General features: G+C 43.0%; 1 protein-coding gene across 1 annotated transcript in view; it reads left to right on the top strand.

Annotated features, from left to right (window-relative positions):
- The window catches only part of LOC124556041, a 484814-nt gene that overhangs the window by 260484 nt on the left and 201889 nt on the right, over window positions 1-22441 (top strand). The gene's annotated exons all lie outside the window — the stretch shown is intronic.

The raw sequence follows: 22441 nt of genomic DNA on the forward strand, positions 1-22441 counted from the left end.
TGGGAGGAACTAGATGAGGCCGCGACTTGCACGCGGAAGGTACGATACGACAGAAAATTTCTGATAAAGATCGGCAGAGGGCTCCGAAGACCCCATCCATGAAGCGTGGAAAGGATGTGATGACGCCATGTCGTATCGTACGCCTTCCGCATGTCGAAAAAGACAGCGGCCAGGTGCTGACGGCGGGCAAAGGCAGTACGGATGGCCGACTCCAGGCTCACCAGATTGTCGGCGGCAGAGCGGCCTTTACGGAACCCACCCTGAGACGGAGCCAAAAGGCCCCGAGATTCCAGTACCCAATTCAAGCGCCGGCTCACCATTCGTTCGAGAAGCTTGCAAAGAACGTTGGTGAGGCTAATGGGGCGGTAGCTGTCCACCTCCAAAGGACTCTTGCCCGGTTTCAAAACGGGGATGACAATGCTCTCCCGCCATTGCGACGGAAACTCACCCTCGACCCAGAGACGGTTGTACAGGTCGAGGAGGCGTCGCTTGCAGTCCACTGAAAGGTGTTTCAGCATCTGACAGTGGATGCTATCTGGCCCGGGAGCGGTATCAGGGCAAGCGGCAAGGGCACTGTGAAATTCCCACTCACTGAATGGAGCATGGTAGGATTCAGAAGTGTGGGTGCGAAAAGAAAGGCTCCGACGTTCCATCCGCTCTTTAATGGAGCGGAAGGCCTGGGGGTAATTCGCAGAAGCGGAACTCATAGCAAAATGCTCTGCTAAGCGGTTTGCAATGACGCCGGAGTCGGTACAAACTGCTCCATTCAGTGAGAGCGCAGGGACGCCGACAGGGGTCCGATAGCCATAGAGGCGTCGGATCTTGGCCCAGACCTGCGATGGAGAGACATGGAGGCCAATGGTGGACACATACCGCTCCCAGTACTCCTGCTTGCTTTGGCGGATAAGGCGGCGGGCCCGCGCTCGCAGCCGTTTGAAGGTGATGAGGTGTTCAATGCAGGGATGTCGCTTGTGACGCTGTAGCGCCCGCCGGCGATCTTTAATCGCTGCAGCGATCTCAGGCGACCACCAAGGCACAGTCCGCCGCCGAGGGGACCCAGAGGAACGGGGAATGGCTGATTCGGCGGCAGTAACGATGCCGGTGGTGACCGATTGAACCACCGCATCAATGTCGTCATTAGAGAGAGGCTCAATAGCGGCAGTGGAGGAGAACAAGTCCCAGTCAGCCTTATTCATAGCCCATCTGCTAGGGCGCCCATAAGAGTGACGCTGTGGTAGTGACAGAAAGATCGGAAAGTGGTCACTACCACACAGGTCGTCATGCACACTCCATTGGACAGACGGTAAGAGGCTAGGGCTACAGATTGAAAGGTCAATGGCGGAGTATGTGCCATGCGCCACACTGAAGTGTGTGAAGGCACCATCATTTAAAACCGAGAGATCGAGCTGCGACAATAAATGCTCAACGGTGGCGCCTCGACCTGTTTCCACTGACCCACCCCCCAGAGGGTTATGGGCGTTGAAGTCGCCCAATAGCAAGAAAGTGGCGGCAATTGGGCTATCAGCGCAGCCAGGACATGCTGCAAGACATCACCATCCGGTGGAACGTAAAGACTGCAGACGGTAACAGCCTGTGGCGTCCACACCCAAACAGCGACAGCCTCTAAAGGTGTGTGGAGAGGGACAGACTCGCTGTGCAGAGAGTGAAGGACATAGAGTCAGACGCCACCAGACACCCTTTCATATGCTGCCCGGTTCTTATAATGACCCCGATAGCCACGGAGGGCGGGGGTTCACATTGCCTGAAACCAAGTTTCCTGAAGAGCAATGCAGAAGAAAGGGTGAAGGCTGATAAGTTGGCGGAGCTCAGCTAGATGGTGGAAGAAACCGCTGCAGTTCCACTGGAGGATGGTATTGTCCATGGCGGAGAAAGGCGTGACGGGACTGGGAAGGCAGATTACGCCGCTGGGTCATCTGCTGCCTCCGATGGAGCACCCGTGCAAGTGCTATCCATTGCATCTGAGGGACCGGCGAGATCAAGGTCCTCAGCGGACGCAAGGATCTCCACCTCATCGTCAGATGCAGAGCTTTTAGGTAGCGGTGGAGTAGGTGCCACCGCAGGGGTCTTGGTGTTACGGGTCTTCAAAGTCGTTTTCTCTCGCTGTTCCTTTGGTTGCCGTTGTTGAGAGGGCTTATTGGAGTCAGTCTCCAGGACCGAAGAGGATCGCGAAGCCCGTCGACCAGCGACCTGTGGCGTCTGCAGCCACTGGTTGGTGTCTGCTGTGCCGCTGGTAGGAACCTGGGAAGGGAGTGACCCAAGGGATCCCTTCCGAGCGAGAGAAGCCGAAGAAGACTTACGCTTCTCCGGCTTAGAAGTGGGGACTGGTGTCCCCAGCGGTTTAGTGGGTGCTGCTCCCGAGGTAGATGGTGTGGCAGCAACAGCAAGAGAAGGGGCTCCCATCATCAAGGGGGCAGGTGAGGTCCTCTGACTCTGAGAGCTGACGGTATGACTTGCAGCTGAAGGAGCTGGAGCAGGAGTGACAGTGGAGGCATAAGATGACATCATGCGCACAGGATGTAGCCGTTCAAATTTCCGCTTAGCCTCAGTGTAGGTCAGTTGGTCCAGGGTCTTATATTCCATGATCTTGCGTTCTTTCTGGAAGATTCTGCAGTCTGGCGAGCAAGGTGAATGGTGCTCCCCGCAGTTGACACAGATGGGAGGCGGGGCACATGGAGTATTGGGATGAGATGGGCGTCCACAATCTCGACATGTGAGGCTAGAAGTACAGCGAGAAAACATGTGACCGAACTTCCAGCACTTAAAGCACCGCATCGGGGGAGGGATATAGGGTTTGACGTCACATCGGTCGACCATCACCTTGACCTTCTCTGGTAATGTATCACCTTCGAAGGCCAAGATGAAGGCACCGGTAACTACCTGATTGTCCCTCGGACCCCGATGAACACGCCGGACGAAATGTACACCACGGCGCTCTAAATTGGCGCGCAGCTCGTCATCAGACTGCAAAAGTAGGTCCCGATGGAAAATAATACCCTGGACCATATTTAAACTCTTATGTGGGGTGATGGTAACGTTAACATCCCCCAACTTGTCACAAGCAAGTAACCTGCGTGACTGGGCAGAGGATACCGTTTTTATCAAAACTGACCCAGAGCGCATTTTGGACAAGCCCTCCACCTCCCCAAACTTGTCCTCTAAATGCTCTACAAAGAACTGAGGCTTCACGGATAGAAACGAGTCACCATCAGCTCTGGTACAGACGAGATACCTGGGCGAATACACGTCACTGTCATTCATTGCCTTTCGTTCCTCCCATGGTGTGGCCAGGGAGGGGAACGATTTGGGGTCATAAACGTTAGCTTTAAAATGAGCCCTCGAACGCTTAGAGACTGCTGGTGGCTGGCCGCCAGCGAGAGATGATGTACCACGCTTCATTGCGGGTCATCCGCCCTGATGCCACCAACTCCGACCAATGGCCCTCCCCACGGGCGCCACCCAGCCGCAGCAATAGCCACCTGGCAGGATGGCCATTGCCGGGAGTCCTGATGCCCCAGGGAGATGGGCATCTACTCCTTGGCATACGTGGGGGGTTAACGGCTCAGGCATCAGTAGAGCGATCACTGTGTTGTCAGGGGACTACAACCAACAGGGTACATGGCGGCCCCACCACAACGGACTGGCTACCGTGCTGGATCTTAGGTGCAAAAATGTCCAAGGTCGTCGCCGCAGTTAAAAGCAACACTGCAGAGTGCAGCGTGGGATTCGCACCCAGGGACGGATCCTCGCCCAAGAGATGGAAAACGAGCGGGACACCATTGCAACGACGAAAAAGCCGGCTAAAGGCCTCAATGCACGACGGATACAGTGCACCATGTAAGGCGCCCTTCCCCAATTGGCTCGCTCTTCGGAATTATTTTAGAAAGATGGAGGTCAAACCCGAGAGGGGACCATCACATAAGGCCGAAACATGTGAGACTCCTTTTAGTCGCCTCTTACGACAGGCAGGAATACCGCGGGCCTATTCTAACCCCCGAACCCGCAGGGGGGATGCCTAATTAAATTCTGCAGTCAGTAAAGCTATCGTTACCGAAGGAAAATAACCCCCGCTGGTTGGAGGAAAGCGTACAACAGACTCTTCTGAAGGAAGAATCTATTCTATATTTAAGCTAAATACTGATGATAATTTTGAAATGGGTGGAATATAGTGCAATCGCCCACGAACCGCACAGGGGGGAAGAAGGTTGTCACATAATATTTACTGCAAAAGTCACAGGTAACATAAAGAAAGCAGTGATTAACTAGAAAATGGATAATTAAACGGTTGCCAGCCCGTTAGGGCAATGAATCTCCAGAATCTTGAGAAAGGTAATGGCAAAGAAATTAAAGTAAATAATCACTGGCGTGGCAACAGTAGGTTGTCACGCTTTTCCACAGCACAACAGTTTACGAGAAAATGAATGAATCAGAAAGCACTGAGTTTGCAGTTACTTATTCTGAAATACTAAATTTTGAAAGTAACGTTAAATGAAATTACTGGTTAAATAAACGACAGGCTTAGCTCAAACACTGTTATGTAAAAAATTACTTTCAGTAACCTCAGCGCAACGTAACGCAAAATTTAGAAAAAGGCAAGTAATTTACTTTTGATTATTGAAAGATTGAACCGAATTTGCTTTAAGCAAATATGCAATTGGTTTTACTTTTAAAATAACAACAATAGAATACATACCAAGCCAGCAGGAGTCACTCGCTAAGCTAAAAACAGAATAAATGAACTTGCGCATTGTTGATTTGTGCAGTATCCTTAGTTATTAGTTTTGCCAGAGAAATTTCATTTTACTTTAAGTAGCCTCTGTTATGCAATACAAGAATGAACAGTTTAGACTGAAACCGGTTTTTTAGCAAACACACAAACTGGCAGTAAATAGCTAATTACTTTCCATATTCTTACGGCACTCGGTGATTGCATGGAAAGGAAAGGGACCCTGCTTGTTAATAATGACTGAGGACAATGACAACACAGGTGCCCTACAAGTTTGAAACTATTGCAAGTTATTATTCAAGTTATTCATACTTTGTGAAAGAAAATCAACTGGGCAAAGACTCTGCGTTACTGTGCGGACGACGAAGAATGCAGCCGACGACAATGCTGAGCTGCCGTTTTTGCTGCTGCTGCTGTTCGATGAGAACCTCGAGTCGTCTCCAGAGCCACGGATAATTATGGGATAGGCAAGAGTTGGAACTGCAGCTTCCTCCGTCTGTCCACTCCTGTCGTTCTCTCAATACTCGCGGGTTAACGAATCAGGCGCGTCTACATTGGCGCGAGCATGGCTGCACACCGCGGCGGCGGGAGCGCCCAACAAACGCTTCTGCACTCTTTCATAACTAAATCCGCTCTGCCTCCTCTCTGTTCGCAACGTGACAGAGACTCTCCATACGCACAGCTACTACCATTTTGTCGTTGCTTTCGACACATTTCAGTTAAGTTCCCTTGGCTATTACCCAGCAATTTACAATATTTTCATCGAAATTACAATCAATTATATCTTCTTCTTCTGTCATGCATTAGGCTTTCCCTCAACCTGTTGTAGCTACACCTGGTCCTTCCGTCGTTTTGCAGGTCTTCCAGTGCATCTTTCACCTTGCGGAACATATTGCCAAAAATGTAGTGGTAATCTTGATTTGTCCATTCGTAGCAGATGGGATATCCATTTTTGTCGGTATTCGTCAACCCTACTGTTTACATCGAAAATATTTAATTGCTTCCTGATATCTGTATTTCTTTTGTAGTCTAGCTTGGTGTATCCCGCTATGTAGGAATTTCCTTTCATTGGCTTGTAATCTTATTTTATCTCTATTTTTCATTACCCAAGATTCACTTCCATATAGTAATGTTGGTACTGACATAACTTTAGAAAATTTTAGATCTGTTTCTGTTCTTACTTTACGTTGGAGGACTCTTCTGATAGTGCCATTTAAGTAGTTAAATTTCTCAATTTTGTCTTTTTGATCTAGATCTCCCCTGTACGACAGCATGGTTCCTACAAATCTGAATCTATCTACTTGCTCTATAATCTTGTTGTCTATAATTATTTTTGTTCTTACTATATTTTTCCACAGAAAGCCATCGCTTTTCTTTTTTGTACTGATGTTGACATAATACATATATCTGGCATGTTTGGTATAGTTCGTAGGCAGCTCTCTGCAGTTCATCTTCATTATTCGAAATTAACACTTGGTCATCTGCGAATAACAAAGTCATAATGTAATCTTTTTGGTTGAAGTTATATGTATAGTTCTTCAGTTTCATTGCCCATTGCCGTATAATGTCCTCAACGTATATATTAGAAAGCAGCGGAGAGGGGCTGCAACCTTGTCGAACTCCTAAAGTAATAACCTTTATTGTTTCTTCATTATCCCCAATTATTTGGATTCTCGTATTAGAATAGATCTTTTGAACTACCTCTACAATGTGTATTGGTATACCTCTTTATATTAAAATTTCCCACAATAGCTGTCTATTTACTTTATCGAAACCCTTTACATAATCGACGAAAAGGATGTGTGTTTCTTTATTGATTTCCTTATGTTTTTCTATAATCTGCTGTAGCATAAATATGTTGTTTGTACAGCTTCTCCCCTTTCTGAATCCATTTTGTTCTTCTGACAGCATGCACTCCATTATGGATTATAGTCTTTCGGTTATTATTCTAGCATAGATCTTATATGGTGTATTTAATAGTGATATGCCTCTATAATTTTCGGCTTTTGATCTGTCTCCTTTTCTAAATATATTACCTTTGTTATCCAGCAAAGATTCAAAAATATGAGGAATCTTTTTTAAATGCTACTGAAGAATATTCTGTTAGTTCGCTGTTACTGTCATCACTTCCTGCTGCCTTTCGGTTCTTTGTATATCTGAGAGCATGTTCTAATTCTTGGAATTCAAGGCGATCTGGATTTGATCCAAGATCTTCATTATTTTCTGTGTTCATTTCATCAGTCCATATTTCCTTGTAATAATGCAGCTAGTCTTTGTTCTTTATTACATTTATATCTGCCACATCCTTTTCGCTGTTATTCAAGTGTCTTACCATTTTATATGCAAGTGTTTGTCTCCCGTGGTCATCGTTTTCGATCCTTGCAACAAAGTTATCCCAATCGTCTTGACGGAGCTTCCTGCTTTGTGTTTTCACTTCTGCTGTCTGCTTCTTGTATGCTTCATTATTTTCCTGAGGTGGGTATTGTAGATATGTTTTATATAGCTTTCTCTTTATTTAAACAGCCTCCTCAATTTCTTTTGTCCAAATCATGGCGTTCGGCCATCCTGATTTAGGTTTTCCGTGATTTCCCTAAATCGTTTCAGGCAAATGCCGGGATGGTTCCTTTGAAAGGGCACGGCCGATTTCCTTCCCCATCCTTCCCTAATCCGAGCTTGTGCTCCGTCTCTAATGACCTCGTTGTCGACAGGACGTTAAACAGTAATCTCCTCCTCCTCCTCCTCCAAATCATGTGGCCTTTTTTCTTCTTCCTGTGTTTCGTTTTATCTAAAGCTTCACTGTCTGCAGTTCTTAATGTGTCCTTAATCTGTTCCCACTCATTTTCAGTACTCTCTGATTCTGGGACTGTGCCCTTTATTGTGTCTAAACGTCTTTGATAAAGATTCTTTATTGACTCCTGTTCTATTAAGTAGACTTTATATACCTCCCTTGGTTGTTCTGGGAATTTTTTACGTATTTTATGTCATCTCTGCTTTAGAGAAATTTTTGCTTGTAGCAGGAAGTGATCTGTGTTAATGTCGTGCCCTATATATACACGCACATCCTGAAACACAGTAGCTGTTTTTTGGTTTGCCACGAAGTAGTCAATTTTGGTTCTAAATCCTCTGGCAGACCATGTGTATTTGTGTAGGACTTTGTGTTTAAAGAAAGATTTTAATATTCTGAAGTTACTGACAGTTGCAAAATCTCTTAACATGGTTCGATTGCAGTTGACTGTAGTCTCTCCAGCATAGCCAACTATTTTATCTATTCTTTCCCTTCCTATTCTTGCATTGTAGTCTCCGACAATTACAATATAGTCATTCTTTTTTATCCTATCCAGTGTTTTCTGTAAATCTTCATAGAACGTCTCGATTTCCTTCGTTCCCCCTTCCTATGGGGCATACACTGCGATGCAGGTTAGATATCCTCTAGAAAGCTTACATCTTATGCTGCATATCCGCTCCTTTATCCATGCTTAGCTTATCAATCTGTTTGTCCATTTTTATTGATTATTATGGCAACCCCAGCTTGTGCTCTTTTGCTTTGTTCTACTCCGATGTATATCATAGTGTAATTTCCTATATCTTTTGTTCCTTTCATTTTCTTTTAAGTTTCTGTGATAAATGCTATATCACAGCTCCTTTCTTCTAATATTTTATGTAGTTCTCCTTCCTTTGTCGATATCCCTCTGACGTTCCATCGGCTGGTTCCGGCGGAGGTTCGAGTCCTCCCTCGGGCATGGGTGTATGTGTTTGTCCTTAGGATGATTTAGGTTAAGTAGTGTGTAAGCTTACGGACTGATGACCTTAGCAGTTAAGTCCCATAAAATTTCACACACATTTGAACATTTTTTTGACGTTCCCTGTTTTAAGTTTACATGTTCCGCTACACCAAAATCTTTAACCTTTTTCGTTTTCCGGTTCGTAGTATGGTTTTCGGTCCGGCTTTCCCTATGTAGCTTGCCAGTACCTTTTTACGAGGTGAGACAATAAAGTAATTAGACTGATGCGAAAAAAACTGTTTAAAAATGTTCAAATGTGTGTGAAATCTTATGGGACTTAACTGCTAAGGTCATCAGTCCCTAAGCTTTCACACTACTTAAGCTAAATTATCCTAAGGACAAACACACACACCCATGCCCGAGGGAGGACTCGAACCTCCGCCGGGACCAGCCGCATAGTCCATGACTGCAGCGCGCATAGACCGCTCGGCTAATCCCGCGCGGCAAAAAAAATGTTGCTTGCCGTTGTATTCAAGTTTAATGTTGTCTCCTTCAAAGTAGTTCCCTTGTGATTGCACACACTTTTTCCAGCGCTTCTGCCATTGATGGTAACATTTCTGGAACTCATCTTCTGTAATATCCTCCAAGACCCTCGTCACAGCTTTTTGGACATCTTGTGTTGTTTGAAAATGGTGTCCCTTGACTGCCGTTTTGACTCTTGGAAATAGAAAAAAGTCGCACGGAGCGATATCTGGTGAATAAGGTGACTGTGGTTCTACTGAAATTTGTTCTGAGATTAAAAATTGCTGTACTGACAGAGCAGTATGGGATGGCGCATTATCGTGGTGTAGAATCCAGTTATCAGCAATGTTGGCACGGACGCAAAGAGCTCTTTTACGAAGTCTTTCTAAAATTTCTTTCCAAGACCCTCGTCACAGCTTTTTGGACATCTTGTGTTGTTTGAAAATGGTGTCCCTTGACTGCCGTTTTGACTCTTGGAAATAGAAAAAAGTCGCACGGAGCGATATCTGGCGAATAAGGTGACTGTGGTTCTACTGAAATTTGTTCTGAGATTAAAAATTGCTGTACTGACAGAGCAGTATGGGATGGCGCATTATCGTGGTGTAGAATCCAGTTATCAGCAATGTTGGCACGGACGCAAAGAGCTCTTTTACGAAGTCTTTCTAAAATTTCTTTGTAATAATATTGGTTAACTGTTTGTCGAGGAGGCACCCACTCTTTATGAATAATTCCCTTGGAATCAGAGAAGCACACAAGCATGCATTTCACTTTTGATTTTGACATTCGTTCTGCCTTCACTAAACATTTTATGCCAACGAAAAGCTCTTGACATAACCCCCACTCCAAAAGCCTTCTGAAGCTTACCGTAAGTTGTCGTCGCGTTTTCACCCAATTTAACGCAAAAAGGAATGACATGCCGTTGCGCGATATTATGCGGTTCCATTTCCGTGACGAGAGACACAAACACATGTTAACTTATTACAGCACAACTCACGCCTGAGCAGTTGCATCGATGTGCTCCTTGGACTAGAAGCAGCTTATAGACCAAGGTCAAAAATATTGTGTCTACGCAAGCCTGCAGGGTTGCCTCCTCTTGCAAAGAAAATCAGTCTCATTACTTTATTGTCGCACCTCGTATTTCGCCTGGCCGCCTTACGGGGGCTGCGCAGATATAGTTCGACAGTGGGGCTGCCACTTCAAGGCCTTTCAGCGTGCCTGATTTTCTTGTAAGGGTTTACTTGCCAAGGAAAGCTAGCTTCTCTACGCCTCTAGAGCCCTTCCTGCCCTATGTTGTGGGACACACTTCGTTTGGCTCCCTTGCCAAGGCCTGTCCGACTTGGGTGGCCCTGCTGGTAGCTACGCAACTGTCGGCATAGCCCTTGACTTCATCGAAGCAAGCAAAACCCTCCCACCCCGTTAAGGCGGTGTCCCCTGGGAGGGTCAATTATATACAGTCAAAAATAAATACACTAGTACGTCGATGACGTATTAAATATGTTTTCTGTAATACAGCTTACAGCTTCATAATCAAGAGTACAGTGCATGTTATCAACGGATATTAAACGGCGAAAATTTTGGGCGGTGCAGAAGGTATTTTATCTGCATTTTCGGTGTTACATAGGCACACCTGATTTAAAAAAATGCATTCAGGCATTTCACAGTAATTACTAGTTTTATTTAGACAAAATTCGGATGGATTAAGGAATGTTCGTGGCCGTTGTTCAGCATATTGTACTGCGTACCAGGCAGACTTGGTCAGATTCCTAAAACGTGGTGATACGAATTGACAATGCACTAATATCTGAAGTTTAACCATATTATTCCGGTGATAAATCTAAAATGACAAAAAGTTATTGATAATTACATTGTCTGACAATTTATTCAAAAATGCTCTATACTGTCGAAAATTTTCTTTGTCAAGAGGGTGAATCACCCTATCACTTTCGTGTGCCAAGAGTCCAACAAAAGCAATGAATTATTTTCTGCAACTGGTAAAAAGACATTTCAAATATAATTGTGAAACTTATTCTCTTCCATTTTTTCAGATTTTCACAATGATTACGAGATTTTTTGCAACGAACAGTCGTATTTTTTACTATTTGTTTCTAATCCGCCTTGTGTTTCCTGCATACAGATATGAAGCTGCGCAAACAGTAATCCACTCACACTTATAACTGAAGGTGTTGTATATGAATGTATCATAGCATTCATCGACTCCAAAGCTACTCTATCTTTCTTTTCTCGAAATGATAAAGTGAGGTTTGCAGAAAGTTTTTACACAAAACCTGACTGGCTTTATACACAGCATTTTAGGGAGAAAGAAGGAGCATTATCTTCATGTCAACTACGAATTTCTCTGTATTATTATCTATTAGTGATATCTCCTCAACACGTTTACTTGAAGTATATTTCGTAATTTTGCGACTTCCTTTTCCGTACAACCTCCTGAATCTTTTAACTAAGCTGGTATCCAAAATTACAGCACAAGCCGAAATTTTGCAAGGATGCGTTTATTTTGCAACGAAACAGTATATCAGCTGATAGTAAAGTAGAAACAATATAAAGAATACAGAACGTAAACAAATGCCACATGCATAACGGTAAAAAAGTGTTCTTCGTTTTTCCCAACTTAACGGGTTTACACACACATTCCGACAACTGGTTAAAGCGCTCATTATGGGGTATGAGCACCTCTGGTAGCAACACAGACCTGAGAAACGACGGAGCATGCTCTGAATGATCTCATTAATCTCATGTTGAGGCAATAACGCCCATTCTTTCTGCAGTGTGGTTGGGGGATGTTGACGTGATGCAACCCATGTTTGTAATCCATCCCAGACGTACTCTATGGGATTCAAATCGGGAGAGCGAGTAGGCCACACCATGCGTGCAATATCTTCCGTTTCCAAGAGAACATCAACCACGAGTGCTGTAGGAGCTCGAGCATTATTATCCAACAGTACGACAGTACGAAGTCTGGGCCCACAGCACCTCGCAACAGCCGCACATGAGGTCCCAAGATCTCGTCACGATACCTAACAGCAGTTAAACCTCGCCGATTAAACCATACAATTTCATGAAGAGATGGTCTAGAGGTCAACATAATCCCTGCTTATGCCATTAGGAATCATCCTCGTTATCAGTCGCTTTCCACAATGGTTGGGTCCCGAAATCGTGTTCCACGTCCCCTACATATGCGAATCCATCGAGAATCACTGTCCAGACCACATCGGAACTCATCTGTACAAAGAAAATTGGACCAATGTTCGACCGTCCTGGTGGCATGTTGACGGCCGCAATCCAGACGTTCCCTTTTGTGAAGACGCGTGAGAGGGACACATACAGCAGGTCTCCGATAATAAAGGCCATTTCGCCTAAGTCTTCTGTAGACCGTTTGCCTCGCTACAGCACGTCCAGTGGATGCTGCGGGGTTAGATGCCAGTTTCCGTGCAGTATTAAGGTGGCACCGTCGTGCGCTTACAGCCAAATAACGGTTCTCTCTTTCTGATGTTACACGTGGTCGGCCCCGCCCTTGTCTTCGGGATAGTTTCGATCTCTATAAACTGTCGCCACATTCGAAAAACAACAGAGTTATTAACATCAAGCCATCGGGCCTCATCAGTCTGCGACTGTCCTGCTTCCATTCTTCCCAAGGCCCTCCACCGCAGAGAAGCTGGTAGGCGTCTTCTCTGTGCCATACTGCATCGTCTGTGACTGTGTACACAGCGATTGTGGATGTGGGACTACCCAGCAAACACTATACCGTTTGATAGGTGTCCCGACGTCATCGTTGGCGTTGTTGTCTGGTGACCAGAATGCCATCTTCCGTACAGGACACGATCGTACGGACATCTGTTGACAGTTTGTATGGTTATATCGTGAATTAGACACAGGCCGGGGAAATAGTGGTTTATTGGTTTAATTTTAGACACCATTGTAGGTTGAAGAAGTCTGAAAATTAGTAAAATTTATCTCATTTACAATTCTGAGTGCCCATTCTCATACATCTCCCTCGGTAATGCTGCACTGACTCTAACGAGCAATTCTAAGTCTGTAGAATAGTTTTTCTTTCACACTTTGTGAGTTTTATTTTGGTGCATATTTTGTATTTCGTGTAAGTCTTTCTTCCATTTATGCAATTTACGTTCAGATTTTGTGAAACGAAACCAGCTTTGCAGATTGCTTCCCTCTAAATGTTTTCTCCCTCCTTCATTTCACTAAAAAATTTACAAACTCTGTTTTGCCACTGAAAGCTATTACTGTGACGTTCTTCAATGGTTCAAATGGCTCTGAGCACTATGGGACTTAACATCTGTGGTCATCAGTCCCCTAGAACTTAGAACTACTTAAACCTAACTAACCTAAGGACATCCCACACATCCATGCCCGAGGCAGGATTTGAACCTGCGACCGTAACAGTCCCGCGGTTCCGGACTGAGCGCCTTGTGACGTTCTCTTTTGGGCCAGGAAGGTATTGTATTTATGTTCTGGACTTTCATTAGCACAACAATCATCTTTCGAAACACCGTTCACAAATCATTAGAATTATTTCCTGTATCCTCTACTGTATCGTTGGTTGGTTAGCTGGCTGGGGGCAAGGACCAAACAGCGAAGTCATCGGTCCCATCGGATAGGGAATGACGGGGAAGGAAGTCGCCGTACTCTTTCAAAGGAATCACCCCTGCATTTGCCTGAAGCGATTTGGGGAAATCACGGAAGACCTAAATCAGGATGGCCGGACGCGGATTTGAACCGTCGTCCTCCCGAATGCGAGTCATGTCCAATGTTTCAATATTTTGTAACGAAATAGTAACATTATTCGAATGAATGTTTAAGAAATTAAGTAGTAAATAACAAATATGTAGGTCCTCAGCAGAAGCAGGTGTTTCCTATTGCATACCACGTTTTCGCACATCTTCTTTGCAAGGTTGAAAATGTGAATTGGGTTGCACATCACTGTGAAACTCTGGAACATGCCAAAGACAGATGCTATCGGCAAGCACACACGAAAAAAACACAAAGAAAATTAATTCAGTTTTATCTCCAGTGTTAACGCTTAGCGATACTGCAATGCCGATAGACAATTATTACGGATATTAAATGAGTTGCAAACTCGACCGAGTAGTAACTATGAATAATTATCAGAGAAACTATCAACAGAAACTGAAATTCGCTTTGTTTAGTGGTGTTATCTGTTTAAGGATGCGCCATCAACCAAACCTGTGCAGCTGTGTGATGTTCGTGTGCTGTCTGCTACACCTGCAACAGAGGTGTACATTACTCCAGTCGCCTGAAGAGATACAAATTTGGCGACTTTCAACATTAAAAAAAAAATGCCTGCAGTGCGTCTGGAAAGCTAAAATTTTGACATCCTTCGGTGTATTCTTCCCGTGTAAAAAATTCCAGATCACGTTTCGACATGTTATTATAAGATCCAGACAAATTTCTGCTGTATTCTTCCCGCGTAAAAAATTCAAGATCACGTTTCGACATGTTGTTATAAGATCCAGACAAATTTCTGCTGTTGTTTAAACTTGTCGAACGTTTAAATAAACCGAAAATCGCTAACCATCTCTGCTAGTATTAAAAGCAAACCCGCGTTCGCAGGGATCCTGCTTTACACACTGTGTTGCGAATCACTAGAGGCCACGGAGCCCAGCCACGTGCCACTTTCCACCCGCCGGGACTGCCAGCGAGTAGCAAGGCTACAATATTTGCTGTGGTAGGCCGCTGCTGGTTTGCTCGAGAGTGAAATTAAATTACTTGTCGTCTCCATTAGTTTCAACGTTTATGGTACACACGACAACTAAAATATTAATTTCAATGCAACGAATGATGCCACTGCTGTCGATTTCCTTTATGCATACATTATTTATACAATAACCTACCGATCCTCGTGAATCGATATGAAAACAATAGTTCTGAAGGCACCAACAAAAAATTAATCCTTTGAGTTGAAGATTACAGTGGTTATTCGATAGATTAATAGCGTGTCTAGAGAGCGCAGATAATAAGACAAACGAATTTAACAATTTCCGCGATCAAACGGGAAAACTTAAACCTACTCCTTGTTTATAATTCTCATACATTAATCTCCACAACTAAAAATATTTGAAGTCGATTGTGAACCTTTACCGCTGCAGCCATTTGTTTCAAAATCAGTGCGTTATTAAAATAATTAATGAAAATTATACGATAGCATGTTCCGAACTAATACAAAACAAATGGTTCAAATGGCTCTGAGCACTATGCGACTTAACTTCTGAGGTAATCAGTCGCCTAGAACTTAGAACTAATTAAACCTAACTAACCTAAGGACATCACACACATCCATGCCCGAGGCAGGATTCGAACCTGCGACCGTAGCGGTCGCTCGGTTCCAGACTGTAGCGCCTAGAACCGCACGGCCACTCCGGCCGGTAATACAAAACACATTTGATTATTTGAAGTGACAACTCAAGTAACTGAGCTATGCTAAAAGGAAAATTTTGCATATTAACTACTACGAGATGACATAACATTGTTTGTGTCCTGCCTTACCATACCCATGTTACGTTTCTATATGCTGCTAAATTTGTTTTTACCATCAAAGAGAATAACGCACATATAATTTTAATAACTATGAAGGATCGCAAACACTCTGGAGATGTTATTGTAGTCATTTGTAATTCGTAGTCTTGTTCCGTAACCTAAAAAATAAAATCTGTATAGAAAAGGAACAGAGCACTGTGACACTAAACGAATTTCTCGAAGCCATTTGTGTACAAATGGAGAATTACTTTTTATTTCTGTTTGACATGTTGTAACGCAGGTTGCTACAAGTGTATTTATAAACTGTCATTTTCTAGGACACAAAGAAATTACAGACATTGGCTGCGAGCAAGATTTTATTTGTGTCAAAGGGGAAAGTCGAAAATTTGTGCCAGGATTCGGATCTGGGTCTGTTGCTGATTAGACAGATGCACTGACCACTGCGCCATCCGGACACATTGGTCATCGCATGTGCACGGACTACCCCAGCACGCCTTCCGTCAGACACAAATTCTCGACTTATTCACACACTTCTAATGTAGTGTCCCTCACCCATTATTCTCATTATTCACGCGAAGTTGCTGATTACCTTAAGAACTCGGGCCTGGTGTGCGTAAGCAATGAAGGGACCATTGGCCGTCATCAATTTAGTCTGTTCTTTCGGACATGTCCATAAGAACAGACACCGCATATATATCATTTTTTTGTTGAGTTTATAGCTTTGTTCTTCTGATGACATATTGAATGTTGTACATATTGAATGTTTACCTATTACGCTCCGTACTCAATAATAAACAGGAAGATGAGCTGAAAACTTGATGCGGTGACCTCTTAAACTCGAAAATTATAAATTTCTACAGATGTTAAATCAAAAACTGTCAGAGCATTGTCAGACTATTTTAGATAATGTGGAAGACTATGTTAATTACCATCGTTTGTTTTCCTGTTGTATTTACTGAACTAAGCCAAAAATACGACAAAGTACTAATACAAAATAATTAAAACTCACCACAATACCCTTACTGTGAAAGTCTAATTTCATATAACAAAGCATCCTTAACACGAGAACGCTCAAATTATCATGAATTAGCAATATGTAATGCACTTCTGACCTCAAACAGATCAGCGTCTACATGCACTCACAGGCGTACTGAAGTAACATTGGTTCAAATTGCTCTGAGCACTATGGGACTTACCATCTGAGGTCATCTGTCCCCTAGAACTTAGAACTACTTAAACCTAACTAACCTAAGGACGTCACACACATCCACGCCCGAGGCAGGATTCGAACCTGCGACCGAAGCGCCTAGAACCGCTCGGCCACTCTGGCCGGCTGAAGTAACATTACAGGATTATCACAAACCTATGAAAATGTAGCTGTGGAAGCAAACGCATATCAAAATCCTCTTTTCAACTTATTCACAGCACAGTGTTTCAACATAATTGTGTAAACACACATTTAGCACTCTGTCAGTTCGCCACTGACAGTTAAAACGGGTAATTCGCAACGTAAAAGCTAACATTATGTATATTTCCCACTTGGAACGAGCTTTCTGGGGTCAGAAACATAGATTTTCTAACTTAATATCACCCATTAAATGAGAACCGTTCAGGATATTTAATCTAAATGACAAGAAAATATCAAGTGAATATAGTACACTAATTCTCAGCCCGCTCCAGGAAGTAAGTTAACGACCGCACTATTGACAAACTTATTAGGAAATTTTGCCGCCGGCCGAAGTGGCCGTGCGGTTAAAGGCGCTGCAGTCTGGAACCGCAAGACCGCTACGGTCGCAGGTTCGAATCCTGCCTTGGGCATGGATGTTTGTGATGTCCTTAGGTTAGTTAGGTTTAACTAGTTCTAGGGGACTAATGACCCCAGCAGTTGAGTCCCATAGTGCTCAGAGCCATTTGAACCATTTTTTGAAATCTTGCCAGTTGTCAGGCTAGCGGCAGGAAGAATGTTTCCACAGCTGCGCAGTTTCCTGAGAGCCTCATACTTGGCACTTCAAAGACGTAGAGGAGGCAACCGTAAAGTTAATCAAACGAAAAGGCCAATACATTTCAGTAACTTGGGGCTGGAACTATAGAGTATTTTTGAATAATATTCAGAATCATCAAGTGCAACATGAACACCATAAATTAATAAAATAGAGAATTATTTGGGTAACCCTTCTTTACAAAACCTTCGTAATTATTTTCGTTTTTGTGGCTTAAACGTTTGATTACAATCTAATCACTGCTATTACTTTATCAGTAAAAGCTAAATGCATCTGATGAATGGGTTCATCCATATACAGTACACACAAGACAGACAGAAACAAAAATAACAATTAGAGGTCCACCAAGGTGAGCACGGCGTGAAGTTTCTAAGCAGTGGCTCGCAGATGGCATTAATTACTCTTAAATTAATTCCTGATGGATTCATACTAGTGTAACTTACAGACCAACAGAAAATTCTTAGGGTAATTATCAAGATATAATTATTAGAATAGACTTTTGTTAAATAGTACTCTACTTATGCCTGAATGTGACTTATATGCTGAAGAAAAACTTTTAATAAAAGCACAGCTGGTTTCGTAACTTAAATTATATCGTCAGGCTGAATAAAAGGAAAAAAGAGACTCTAAACAATATTACGCCAAGATCATATCACTGTGATAAGAAATGTCCGCAAGACTGAATACTTCCTTTAAAATTGGGGGAAGTTCGCAAAAAGCGATAATCATGGATTAAAACACGGCAATAAAACTGGAATCTGATAACAAATGGGACGAGAGAAAAGATTATAAAAAGCACTGGAATTAGGGGAGGGGGCAGAAAGACGAACATAGAGCAGCAGACAGTACCTCAGCTGAGCCCGCGCCGGGACGGAGCTCTGCGGCTGCCATACACGAAGTGAAAGGTTGTCAAAACATAGGCCCCGACGGAAGCGGCGCATGCGTGGATGCATAATAACATTCGCTATACTTTACGTAAACGCCTGGAACCGGGCGCACAAAAATAAACATGCTGATAAAGATAGCAAATGTCAACCTAATAATTCAAGACATAGGTATAAAAGCTTAGAACCTGTTTTGGGCCATTTATAAAAGTAACATTTAGAATTAAAATATCTCAAAAATTCTTAAAAAATTAAAAAATCTTAATTTTTTTCAAAAAGGAGAGTAGCCCTAGTAAAGGCACAAAAGAAAAGAAGGTGGAGAGGGTGAATGAACCAGGCTACACATTTAAGTAATCAAACTTAGCCAAAATGGATTTATACCTTAATTCAGTTACAGAATTAAGTGTTTGGTTTGAAGATTTTCTTAACGCACGAAAGTTCTCCATCTCTTCCAAGATGTTAAGAACGTTACCTTTGTGTTCGGTATGCAGTATTCTTAAGACCAGATATTAAATTGAATACTCAGTGACCTAGTTTCGGATGAATGTGAACTCAAAGCAAAACTGGAACCCGAACCAGAAATATGTTTCTTAAACCTAACTTCAATGGACCTACCAGTTTCGCCTATATACCTATATAGCAATTATCACAGGTGGTGATGTAAATAAAATGGTTCAAATGGCTCTGAGTACTATGGGATTTGACAACTGTGGTCATCAGTCCCCTAGAACTTAGAACTACTTAAACCTACCTAACCTAAGGACATCACACACATCCATGCCCGAGGCAGAATTCGAACCTGCAATCGTAGCAGTCTCGCGGTTCCGGACTGAGCGCCTAGAACCGCTAGACCACTGCGGCCGGCCATTAATAGTGGGATGTGAATTACCACGTGTATAGGCAAATGGACCGTAGCGGTCGCGCGGCTCCGGACTGAGGTGATGTAAATACCTGACGACATCTTGCTCTCTCGTTTCGTCCTCGCCCTGCGTTTATCCTCAGCCCACTATTCCTAGGAGGGAAATATGCTGGGACAATGTCTTTTGTAGTCAACTGTATACCGACTCTATTTGAAACAGTTCCATAGTACGTAATCATATGATGAGAAAAGATTCTAGGGCCAGTCTCCTGCAGGGGACTGCCCTACGGCTCTTTTTTCCTTTTACATTGCCGCGTTTTAATTCATGACAATCACTTTTTGCTAAATTTCTGATTTTGAAGAATAGTTTGGGATCTGAGTGTAAAATTGGCTTGACCACTATTATTTAGATATTCTGTGTTGCGGACACTTTGTATCACTGTGATAGGGTCATGCTTAATATTGTTTACAGTCCCCTCCTTAATTTTATTCAGATTTGCACCTGAGGATGTAATTTAACTTACTGAACCGGTCGTGTCTTTAATAATGGATATACAACAGCTGCAGCGGCTTTTATTCAATGTGCAAAAGTTTGGCTGGAGATTCCTGTCCAGTAAATTATTATGTTCAGGGCTGCCAGGCTCGGTAAAATGGGCATTTTATAAATAATCAAATTTCAAGAATTTTCTTGCAAAAGGGATAGCGAACATTAGGTTTAATAAAATGTGTGTAACACATAAGGTGACTCCTAACTATGTAAACACATGTTCAGTTGGAATATTTCGCTGTCGGGATCCATGTAGCATAGAATTATGTTCTTCAATTTACGAGATGAAGTACGAATGCAGTATGTAAAGGAAATTAGTATACTTAAGGATTCGTATGTGTCTCATTTGCTACTTTTTCAGATGCTGAGTGGCAAACTTTTTCTTTGTATCAGTGAGCATATTGACATGTATATTCAGCAACTAGGAAAGGGCTTAGCTAGATGTGATCAATACAAACTTAACAGGCTCTTAAGTGTGTCGAAATACCATGGTGAAAATTCTATTACGTTTTGTGGGTTTCAGTCTGTCCTAAGACGGTAAATCTAACTATGTTCTTTTCTGGCCAGCACTAGATGAAACGGCATAATAAAAGTCTAGTCTATAATTCACACCAGGCTGCATCACAGCAACTGATTGATGGCTTAGTGGCCCATGTTGTGTCAGTCCTAGATGAACGTTTCTTGACCACAGCTCTACGAAATGGAGTGGTGGTGAATTTTATTGAAATTATCTGGTGTCATCCCGATGTTATGGGGTATTATAGTTGGTATTAACAAAAAATTGTCAGACAAGGAGGGCCTTATAGTACTTGCTGATAAATCTAAAGTAGCAGTATTTATTTGTGAAAAGCACTGTGTCAAGGAATTCTTTTGATTATGACATTTATAGGAAACCAGCAACCACAGATTTGGTTGTTCAAAGATCTTCTTCCCACCCTGTACAGCACAAAAGGCAGCTTTATAGCCGGTCAATGCTATATAGATTACATAATGCCCCATTATCTAAAATAGTATATGAACGTGAATATAGGGTCACCAAATTCATAGCACGAATCAATGGCTACCACGCTGATTTCGTCCCTAATATTAACAAGAGCCTTTAAAAAAGCAAAATGAAAAGAGCCGTAGGACAGCTCACCCCCAGGGTCAACAGGATACATCTACATTTCTCCTCGTGCAGGAGGAGACCGTTTCTTCGAAAGTTATTGTTCCAGTACATTTCCTTCCTAGCGTTCCTGCGACAAGATGGAAAATAAGGACACATGTCGAAGGCAGTGTCGTATACGACACTTAGCGAAAAAACTGTTTCTCCCCTTATAAATCAGGTCCATTTGGTTTACATACATAACACACACCAGCGCACATTAGCGCTGTGCCGGCATTGGTGGCCGCGCGGTTCTAGGCGCTTCAGTCCGGAACCGCACGACTGCACCGGTCGCAGGTTCGAATCCTGCCTCGGGCATGGATGTGTGTGATGTCCTTAGGTTAATTAGGTTTAAGTAGTTCTAAGTCTAGAGGACTGATGACCTCAGATCTTAAGTCCCATAGTGCTCAGAGCCATTTGAACCAAGTGCTAGCCCAGCCCGACAGCGCTTAACTTCGGTGATCTGACGGGAACCGGTGTTACCACTTCGGCAAGTCCGTTGGTCAAACCTCTTTATAGTGGTGCTTAATACGTAAATGTATAGATAACATATTTTTATATTTTCCTTTTTTGTTTTTCCTCTTATTTTATTATTTTTAGTGGGAAGTCTCCCTCAGAATGCCGAAGCGGAAAAAAACGACAAGACTGAAAAACTTTGCAAAATTGTAGCTCTAGATTTGAATTTATTGAAGACGAACCTCACGTGCACTCATCGAGAATATATTTAAGGACACTCGCGGTAAAAGAGAGAGCAGACACAGCAATGTTAGCTCTTAAGAATCATAGTGAAAATGCGTTTCAAAAAGAAGTTGAATTAACTTGGTTTTCCAAATGTAATTGGGAAAATTGAATTTTAGGTCCCTATTCCATAAATTCTGGTTTTACCAGCTGCAGTTATAAGGTCGAATTACTTGCGTATTCTCATTCTGAGCAACATATTCTTTGTTTTTGCTATACATGAAACATTTATTTGTTACTCAGACAAATACTACCAACATTGGAGCCGGCCGGTGTAGCCGAGCGGTTCAAGGCGCTACAGACTGGAACCGCGCCACCGCTACGGTCGTAAGTTCGAATCCTGCCTCGGTCATGGTTGTGTGTGATGTCTTTAGGTTAGTTAGGTTTAAGTAGTTCTAAGTTCTAGAGGACTGATGACATCAGATGTTAAGTCCCATAGTGCTCAGATCCATTTTTGAACCAACATTGGAGTTTTGTAAAAAAAAAAGGTTGAATAAACTTTTAAAAACACTAGAGTTAATAAAAATGAACGTAAAGAAAATAAAGGTAGCTCATCTGATAAGTGAACTGTCCGCGAAAAACAAGGTTCCTGGTTCGAGTCTCGGTCCGGCACATACGTTTAATCTACCAGGAAGCGCACATTGAACGGCAGAGTGAAAGATTCATTCAGAAGTATCTTTGTACCGCACTTAACTTTACGTTCTGCAGCAGAGATGAAAGATGCTAAACTGTCAATTGCAGAGATGAGAG

The sequence above is a fragment of the Schistocerca americana genome, chromosome X, assembly GCF_021461395.2.
Source record: "Schistocerca americana isolate TAMUIC-IGC-003095 chromosome X, iqSchAmer2.1, whole genome shotgun sequence".
Lineage (NCBI taxonomy): Eukaryota > Metazoa > Arthropoda > Insecta > Orthoptera > Acrididae > Schistocerca > Schistocerca americana.